The sequence below is a fragment of the Zingiber officinale genome, chromosome 9B (genome assembly GCF_018446385.1).
Source record: "Zingiber officinale cultivar Zhangliang chromosome 9B, Zo_v1.1, whole genome shotgun sequence".
In the NCBI taxonomy this organism is placed as follows: Eukaryota; Viridiplantae; Streptophyta; class Magnoliopsida; order Zingiberales; family Zingiberaceae; genus Zingiber; species Zingiber officinale.
Genome location: NC_056003.1, coordinates 59,850,035 through 59,858,849, shown reverse-complemented (window position 1 = coordinate 59,858,849; position 8,815 = coordinate 59,850,035). Strand labels below are relative to the sequence as shown.

The following is an 8,815-nucleotide window of genomic DNA, read 5'->3' as shown; positions in this document are numbered from 1 at the left end:
TCTAACGGAGTAGAAGTACTTACAATGCTTTTACCTTTATGAACCGCTTTTGTTTGCTTACCCTTTTGACATGCATCACATAGTTTGTTCTTTTGATATTTGATGCTTGGTAAGCCTCGCACTAATCCTTTGTTTGCTAGCTTCCGGATGTTCTTCATGTTTACATGTGCCAACCTTCTATGCCATAGCCAAGACTCTTCTTCTTTCGACATGAAACACTTAATCAAAGCATTAGTAGCACTTTTAAATGATACTTGATAAATATTGTCTACCCTTGTGCCTACTAGTACTGTGTCAAGTGTGTCAATGTTTTTAACCAAACATTGACTTGAATGAAATTCAATTGTGTAACCCGTATCACACAATTGACTGACACTTAGGAGATTAAAAGTCATTCCCTTGACTAGAAGGACATTCTTGATATGAAGACATTCGGATATATGAATGTCTCCAACTCCTATTACCTTAAGACTACCATTGTTACCAAAGGACACATTACCTCTACTTTTGTTTTGAAGAGAAGCAAATAGAGATTTGTCCCCGGTCATGTGCTTGGAGCATCCACTATCAACAAACCAAGTTGATAGGTGCTCCCCCTCGATCAATGCCTACAAGATACGAAAGATAGATGTTTTAGGTACCCAAATCTTGGGACCTAATGCATCTACAAGAAGTGACCTAGGAACCCATGCTTTGGTCATACCCTTCCTAGTTCCATGAACCCTAGAATCATTTGATCTATGGTATTGGGTCCTAGACACTAATGAGATAAAACTCGATTCTTTGGGTTGATAACCTATCCCGGCTTTGTTGTAGACTGCCCTTTGGGCATTTAAGATCATGTCTAATGTCTTAGAGCTAGTTGAGAATTTCTCAAGCATTTTCTTGAGCTTCTCAACCTCACTCTTCAAAGCCTTGTTCTCATCTTCAAGAAGCTCTAGATGGAGGTCATCAACCTCATCTTCCCTAAGAGCCTTTAGCATTTCTACTTCTTCTTTTAACAATTTATTTTCTGTTTTCGATTTTTTAAGCAATGTAGATAAATGAGTAATAGTCTTATAACATTTTTCTACATGAGAAGAGGTTACCTCTTCATCATCCGAGGATGATGAGGCCGCGTTTGAAGCATCACTTGAGTTGCCATCGCTTCCGGAGTCCTCCCTTGCCATGAGTGCTAAATGGCGAGTGCTCTTCTCCTTCTTCTCTTCTTCCTCGGATGAGCTTGAAGATGACTCATCCCAAGTGGCCTTAAGGGCCTTCTTCTTTTTGCTTCTTTCTTCTTTCTTCTTGGCTCGTTCTTCCTTCTTCTTGGCTCGTTCTTCCTTCTTGAGCTTAGGACACTCACTTCGGTAGTGCCCTTTCTTACTACATTCATAGCACGTAACGTTAGATTTATCAATGTTCGGATCATTAGGTTTACCTTTGTATCTTCGGCTTCTTCTCATGATCCTCCTCACGAAATTCGCCATTTCGCTTGATGACGATGATTCGCCTTCGTCATCGGACTCGGAGGAAGAGGTGGATGAGGAGATCTCCTTTTCTTTCTTCTTTTCCTTCTTCCTTCTCCCATCCTTGCTCCTTTCTCCTGCAACAAGAGCAATACCTTTCTCCTTTTGGCCTTTGTTAGCAAGTTCATGTAATTCCATTTCACAGAAAAATTCATCTAACTTGACAATTGAAAGATCCTTGGATACCTTGTAGGCATCTACCATAGATGACCACAAGGCATTCCTAGGAAAAGCTTTAAGTGCATACCTTACAAGATCGCGGTTTTCTACATGTTCATCTATGGAATGGAGACCGTTAATGATCTCTTTAAACCTACCATGAAGTTCACTTACATTCTCATTTTCCTTCATGGTGAGGTTCTGGAGTTGGTTGAGGAACAAGTCTCTCTTGGCAATTCGAGAGTCCCGAGTCCCTTCTTGAAGCTCAATGAGCTTGTTCCATAGATCTCTTGCACTAGTAAAAGGACCTACCTTGACTAGTTGGTCCTTGGCGATTCCACATTGCAAGGTGACCATGGCCTTGGCATCGGCTTGTGCTTTGCGGAGTTGTTCGGTAGACCACCTTGACGATTCGAGCTCCTTACCTTCCTCATCTCTTGGTGGTGTGTAGCCTTCCTTGACTGAGAACCACATGGCAATGTCCGTCTTTAGGTAATACTCCATGCGTCCCTTCCAGTACTGGAAATCTGCCCCTTCAAAGTAAGGTGGTCGATTTGTGCTAAAACCTTCCCTCATGGCCATCTCTTTGCTCTTAGGTTGTTAAGCCGGATGAAGAGCTCCAAGCTCTGATACCACTTGTTAGGATCTTGGATGGCTAGAGGGGGGTGAATAGCCTCTTCAAAAGCTAAAACTTAAAGATAAAACTCACACGAGTGGTTAGCGCAGCGGAAAACAAGTTAAGAACAGAATAAGAATAAGAGAAGAAACAAGGCAAACCACAGTGACTCAAGTGTTTACGAGGTTCGGGGATAACTTGCCCCTACTCCTCGGTGTCCGTAAGGTGGACAAGCCGATCTTCGGTAGATCAACCCCGGTGAACACCCGGCTATGAACTTTCTCCTTCTCGGTGGAGTGACCTCTCAACAAAATCTCAACGGGTATGTAGAATATAGCACAAGACTTACTGAGCTTGGTGACTTAGGAGAATGAAAATTAAGCTTACAGTCACGCGAAGGTCAGTGAAACAGAGAGCAAGTCGAGACAGCCGCTTCTCAGCCCCGAGCGTCAAAGCTTTTGCACCGATCGACAGAGGTTTTTTTTTCTTCCAAAAAAAACTTCTACTTAACCCTCTCTTCAACCAGCCTTTTATGTCTCTGCCATCTCTGCCTTTTGCCCGCAACGGATCCCTGCCAAACTGCAGCAAATCTCTGCATCCAGCCATAGCATCGCCAATCACGCTTCTTTCTCATCTGATCATCTGAGCTCACACCAATGGAATTCTGGTCTTCACTGGTGTCTCTGAGCTCCACCCAATCACCATGAGTTGAGCTGATCGATGCCAGATCACCGCCAGATCGCAGCCACGACTTTGCTGCTTTAACAGGTTTACAGTGGAACATAGCAAAAGTCTCTCTGGTATCCTCTACTAATGAAGCTCAATTTGAAATCAACCAATTGCAAATTACCAGTAACCTGCACCTCAAAATCTTGCAGCAGATGGTTAGAAATATTTAGGCAAAAGCAACTTTGAATCAGAAAGAATCAGAGAAAGTGCATGCAAAACAGACTATAGTATGGATCGGTCTGCAGACCGATCCATACGTTCAAATCTCTTTTTCGATCGTTACTGATCGGTCTGCGGACCGATCAGGAACTAACCTGATCGGTCCTCAGACCGATCAGGTGTCGCGCGCACAAGCCTGATCGGTCTCCGGACCGATCAGGAATCAATCTGACCGGTTCGCAGCATGCTACTGAGTTCTCACGGAGCGGTCGGCGGACCGATCAGTAACAACACAGTATGCTACTGGGTGTTTACTGATCGGTCCGTAGACCGATCAGGGCACACTTAGTGTCACTGGATCGGTCTGCCGACCGATCACCCGTGCCACTTGTGCCACTGGATCGGTCATCAGACCGATCCAAGGTTGTGATTTAAGAGGCAAGCTTCCAAGCTTGCTACCCTTAATCCTGACAGTCCAGAGACCGAGCTACCGAGCTCTTCTCCGACTATACATGCCAAGTTTCCATACTTGGACTTCCCAACACCAGATGTCCGATCACCCTTGATCCATCTGGATTTTCCCTTGCCCAGCTTCACTCACCGGGACTTTCCACCTGGCTTCACTCACGACTTTCCCTTTGCCTGCCTTCACTCCCCAGGACTTTCCAATTGCCTGGCTTCACTCACCAGGACTTTCCAATTGCCTGGCTTCACTCACCAGGACTTTTCCAATTGCCTGGCTTCACTCACCAGGACTTCTCCAATTGCCTGGCTTCACTCACCAGGACTTCTCCCGTGCCAAGCTCCTTGCTCGGACTTTTCCCAATCAGATTAATCAGGTCAACCAAGTCAACCCTGATTTGTCTGAGTTAATTCAATATCTGATTGAAACTTAAATCAGTGTCAACATCAAAACAACATCCATGTCAGACTGTATCAACAAACCTGAGTTTTCAGACTGGAGTTTTCTTCCTCAAATTTTTGAACTTGAGTTGAATTTCCAGTCTGACTTGGGTCAGGCAAGGTTTTGGGGTTAATCACTTCTTTAAGGACTGCTACTTCCTTTAGAAGTGACTTGACCTTTAGGTTTGATTTAGCTAATTTGCGTAGTAAGTAATTAACTAAATTATTAAGTCGAGGAACACTTACAGCGAGGTCTGGCCCTTCGGAAACGGATACGGATATGTGGCTTCGCTCTGACTCAGCTTTTGACTCGCTCTCGCTCTCGGACAGTTCAATCTGGTCCCGGGCCATAAGCGCAAGTAAACTCGTCTGATCGAGTTCATCGTCGGTGTCTTCTTCTGAGGATTCTTCCCCTGTTGCCTTCAGCACCTTCCTTTTCTTTTGCTTCTTTGCTTCCTTTTAGTTTGGGCAGTTGGCCTTGATATGCCCTTTCTGGTTGCACCCATAGCAGATCACCTCGAACTTGACTCTTGAGCTTGGTTGACCCTCCTTGGATTGTACTGCTTTCTTTAGGTCTCTCTTGTTGAAGCCCTTCTTCTTCTTGTAGAGTTTCTTTACAAGATTTACTAGTTCGGTTGTTAATTCATCGTCTGAGTCGGGTTCGACTTTCGATTTTGGTTCAGTTTTTCGCCGTGATTTTGGTTCGCGTGTTCGACTGGTACCTGCAACCAAAGCAACCCCCTTCTCGATTGGCTATGTATTAGTCTGTTCATGCAATTCAAATTCACAAAATAACTCATCTAATTTTATAGAAGATAGATCCTTGGAGACTTTGTAGGCATCTACCATCGATGCCCACAATGTGCTCCTCAGAAAAGCGTTTAGTGCGTACCTTATGATATCTCGATTCTCGACTTTCTGCCCGATTACATGGAGGGAGTTGAGAACATCTTGTATGTGAGCATGGAGTTGACTTGCGGTCTCTCTGTCTTGCATTTTCAGGTTATATAATTTATTAAATAGAAGATCTCTTTTACTAACCTTGGTGTCAGAGGTGCCTTCGTGGAGTTCGATCAACTTCTCCCAAAGCTCTTTTGTGTTGGAGAAAGGTCCAACTCTGTTGAGCTCCTCCTTGGTCAGTCCGCACTGAAGGGTGCAGGTTGCTCTAGCATCAGCTTCCACCTTCTTGATTAGGGTCGGTTCCCATTTTTCACAGGGTATCGGCTTGCCGTCTTCGTCGGATGAACTTGTTAGCAGTAGAACGCAAAAGGATTGCTTGTGAATGCTTGTTCTAAGCTGCTGCTCGAAGTCCCCTTTTAAACAGTGCTGGAGGCACCTTCAAGCCTGTCTGAGGCGCCTCCAGGCCGCTGAGTCACATGCGTGGATCAGCTCTGATCTGGTCGCATCTTATCCCATTGAAGGCGCCTCCAAGCTGCTCCAAGGCGCCTCCAACGCCTGGTCCAAGGCGCCTTCAGCTTCCTCTGAGGCGCCTCCAGCTTCTCTAGACAACTGGCTTCGGCTAGCACCCGAGGTGCCTCCAAGCCCCATGAAGGCGCCTCGGACACTGTTCATCCGAGGCTAAGTGTGCTTCTTTGTTCCTGCAAAATGTGTTAGTCCCAAACACAAACCCTGGAAAACAAAGTTAGCACAAAAACAATATGATAGATATAATTGACAGTCATTGGACTGTCCGGGTCTGACTTCAGATTTTCAACCGGAAACTCTAGGTCGACCCGACGCCTACTGTTCCCTCTACGGGGAACGCGTCCTCACCTACACCACTCAGGAGATTTACCTATTGCCAGTGCGATCCTCCAGATCGATTGGACTTTTGCTCAACGTTCGAAGCTTCCGGACTTTCTGCTGGACTTCCGCTTCCCGGCTAGTCCAATCTTTCACTTGGTTCGCGACACTAGGACTTTCCACCTAACCACCCCTAGGACTTTTGCCTGAAGCTCTCGACCCGCCAAGACTTTCCGCATAGGGTTACCACCCCCTATGACCTAGGGTTACCACCCCTAGGGTTTTCCACTTGCCTAACAGCAGCTAGGACTTCCCTTACACACTCAATTAAGTACGTTAGATAACAAAACAACTTAACTTTGAATTCCTTTATCATTATCAAAATAACGGTCGATCGTCGGATGCTTCCCGCATAATCCCTTATTAGGTGTATGACATAAATAACAAATTGGAGCAAAAAGTAGGAAGCGTAGAATAGAAATTTACTATACATGAATGAAAACATATGGTTAGCTTAAGAGAAGGAAAGCTAGAGAACATGGAGCATAATTATAATAATATGAAAGAGCAAAAAAAAAAAAAACCATAGGTATAACCTAATAAACATGTACTTAACGGAAATTAGTGGTAACCGTCATTCGAGCCCTTTTATTCAGTCCATGATCAAACTCTAGAGGCACCTCTTAAGAGACTTGTATCCATATGGTTTTAGTCGACATATATCACATTATCATTTCTGTATAGAGGAGCCCTCCCCGAAGCTCATCCAAGGCACCCATCCCTACTGTTACCACACCTATCCCTAATCATCCAACATTCATCATTATACCAAACAAACATAACTTAATTCATGTTATACATTCCAAGTAAACATATACTTTCAATGTATCATATGGAACTGACGAAACATCTAAGTATCATAAGGAATCAATCAAACATCTAAGTATCATAAGGAATCATTGAAAACATCTAAGCATCATAAGGAATCAACGAAGACATATAAGTATCATAAGGAATCAATGGAAACATCTAAGTATCATAATGGAACCATGGAAACCTCTACGTATCATAAGGGAACAATGTAAACATCTATTCATACCATACCATTCCTAATCCTCCGAATCTGTTCCGAATTTCACAACCCACACAAGAGATGAAATTATCATTAAAAACCTTTTTAAAACACTTCAAATCTGTTAGAACTGCCCCAACCAACCCAAGAGTTGGAACACACTGAAACACCATCTTTAAACACCTCAAACCTGATCGGAAATTATCCCAACCAACACAGAAATACAACACAACGAAAAAAAACATCTTAAACACTTCCATGCTATTAAAAAACACAACATCCATCACATGAGGAAACAACACAAAGGTAAATCATTTAACACACTACAATTCTATCCAGAAATCCCTCCACAACAGACACGTGAAGCAAGAACACATTCGGAAGCAACCACTGTCTTAAAACTGACTCACACAAACTCAAAGTAGTCAAAATCAGTGGATACCCTATTGAAATCACATTATGGGCTATGAAATTGCCCACGAAAATCTTAACCACACAAAAACAACATTAAATCAAATCCCCTGCTCACCAATTCAAACTAGCATTCGAAGAAACATTTTGTCGAGCAATGTAAGGGCACCAAAACATGGCGCATCACCCACAAATTTGATCCAGCCATAGAAATTCATTCCAAAAGAACAAGAAAGAAAACATCTTTGGGAGAAGATTTGACCGCCCACAAATCTGAACCCTTACCTTCCAAATCCGATCGGAGAAACAAGAAGAAATCTTCGCAAAATCAGTGCAAGAGAGCAAACAAAAATGAACTACAACTCCCAAGTATATATCAACAGAGCAACCCCATTACAAGAAAACCATGCAACCCTCAAAACTAAACAACCTCTTCCAAATCTGCAGCGGCAAGGAAAAGATTCGAGACAGAACCCCCCCTCCCCCCCGATTCACTTTGCAACCCTAACGGAAAGTACCCTTTCATACCCACTAGAGAAATATACTTGCCTTTTCCTCTTCTTGTGTCGCTGACGGGAACCCTAGCCCACGAGACGACGCACCGACAGTGAAGGGTAGTCATGAATATTTGCTCCTTGTAATGTCGTCCACCGAGGAGGTTGTCGGGGCTTGGGGCTTAGGGCACGAGGGTGGGTTGCGTCAGCAAAGAGGAGAGGGGGAAAAATCAAGATGAGAGGGTGAGGTAATAAAATATAAATTAAGTTTTAAGTTATATATATATATATATATATATATATATATACTTGGGTAATTAAATCCCAATCATAGGTTAATTGAATCTATTAATTCTTACTTAATTGATATTCTAAACAAGACCCCCTTAAAGCACAATAGGTTTATCCCTGTCAACAGGTCATATGAGCCATGTTTAACCTTTAAAAATTCCTGAAAAATTTTTAAAAAATCTATAAAATAATTTCTTAGTGGATGACCATTATTTTATATTTATTATATATAAAATAAATAACTAAGCTAAGATTGGCTAATAGATGAAATCCGGTAGTTTCTTTGATTTCTATATATTATTTTCCTCTTATGTTATGTGATATGTGTATGTAATATGTGAGCCCGCTTAGCTCAGAGGTTAGAGCATCGCATTTGTAATGCGATGGCCATCGGTTCGACTCCGATAGCTGACTTTTTTCTATCGATTTTTTATGTGATTGAGAGTTTCTCTCCCCATTTTATCAAAATGTTGAATAACTGATCCATCTATTATGTCGTGGTAATTTGTAACTATAAATAAAAAATAATATATTGGAAGAATTAGATCTCTTTCTACAGAACAAATCATAAAAGAACAAATTATAAAACTATATATTATTGGGATATGCCTGATGCGGGTGCGTACTAGAACATGTTTCATAAATATACGCAGTGAAAAATAAAACAATAATAATTCTTAATTATTACATCACACACACCACACGCATACAAGGATACAACATGCCAAAC

The 8,815-nt window shown here is 42.5% G+C and overlaps 1 non-coding gene across 1 annotated transcript; it reads left to right on the top strand.

Moving 5' to 3' along the window:
• The first annotated feature begins 8,426 nt into the window (after positions 1–8,426).
• On the top strand, positions 8,427–8,499 carry TRNAT-UGU. Its single transcript has one exon. It is a non-coding gene; the product is annotated as a tRNA-Thr (tRNA).
• The last annotated feature ends 316 nt before the right edge of the window (positions 8,500–8,815 follow it).